Source organism: Mirounga angustirostris, unplaced genomic scaffold, assembly GCF_029215605.1.
Source record: "Mirounga angustirostris isolate CCGP_5_RB_7025 unplaced genomic scaffold, mMirAng1.0.hap1 SCAF_15, whole genome shotgun sequence".
Taxonomy (NCBI): Eukaryota; Metazoa; Chordata; class Mammalia; order Carnivora; family Phocidae; genus Mirounga; species Mirounga angustirostris.
This window is the reverse complement of record NW_026991723.1, coordinates 37,877,186-37,878,148: the sequence shown is the minus strand read 5'-3', so window position 1 is coordinate 37,878,148 and position 963 is coordinate 37,877,186. Positions and strand designations below refer to the sequence as shown.

General features: G+C 43.2%; 1 non-coding gene across 1 annotated transcript; it reads right to left on the bottom strand.

The window, feature by feature from the left end:
* Positions 1-547: 547 nt before the first annotated feature.
* Positions 548-678, bottom strand: LOC123850337 (small nucleolar RNA SNORA63). Its single transcript, XR_006792300.1, has one exon. It is a non-coding gene; the product is annotated as a small nucleolar RNA SNORA63 (small nucleolar RNA).
* Positions 679-963: the final 285 nt, after the last annotated feature.

Sequence of the window (963 nt, the reverse complement as noted above, 5' to 3'; positions counted from 1 at the left end):
TTGGCTAAGCATCTGCCTTTGGCTCAGGTCATGATCTCAGGGTCCTGGGATTCAGCCCCAAAATGAATCAGGCTCCTTGCTTAGCAGGGAGTCTGCTTCTCCCTCTCCCCTGCCTGCCACTCTTCCCGTTTATTCTCTCTCTCTGTCAAATAAATAAATAAAATCTTAAAAAAAAAAAAAAAAAAAAGCCTTGGCCTAATCCTCTGCATACTCTCATATACAGCCCCAAACTCATCAAATATTTCATGAAGTGATAAAAATGTTTCTGTGGCCCCCCAAGTTTCCAGGTTGTCAGGCAAACCCCACACAACTACTAACTTTTTTTTTTTTTTTAAGATTTTATTTATTTATTTGACAGAGAGAGACACAGCGAGAGAGGGAACACAAGCAGGGGGAGTGGGAGAAGGAGAAGTAGACTCCCCGCTGAGCAGGGAGCCCAATGCGGGGCTCGATCCCAGGACCCTGGGATCATGACCTGAGTCGAAGGCAGACGCTTAATGACTGAGCCACCCAGGCGCCCCTGAAGTCAGTGTTTTACTTGGTAAACATGTCTGAGACCATGCATCCCTGACTGCTAAGCACCATGGCGGACAGGGCTAGAAAGGTAACAGCTTTATTTTGAGCAGGGGGCAAAGACAAGGCAGCACTTTATAGCTACATTGTAACTAGATCCTGCATCACTACTAACGTTCTTCCTGATTGTTGTCCACTGACAGTTCCTCCAAATGAGAAAACCAAATCTTCATTCTGCATCCAGAATCAACACATTCTTCCAGTCAGAAAATTGTCAGTGATTATTTGCCCATCTCAGAACAACTTTCCCTTTTCTGGAATTCCAATTATCTTGTCCCCATTGCTTCCAAAAATCTCTAATAACTTTAAAGTAAGATTTTGTAATTTATCTTTACTTCTCAATATGACAACATAGAACTGGCATATCTTCCCACATTCTACCTAGAACCT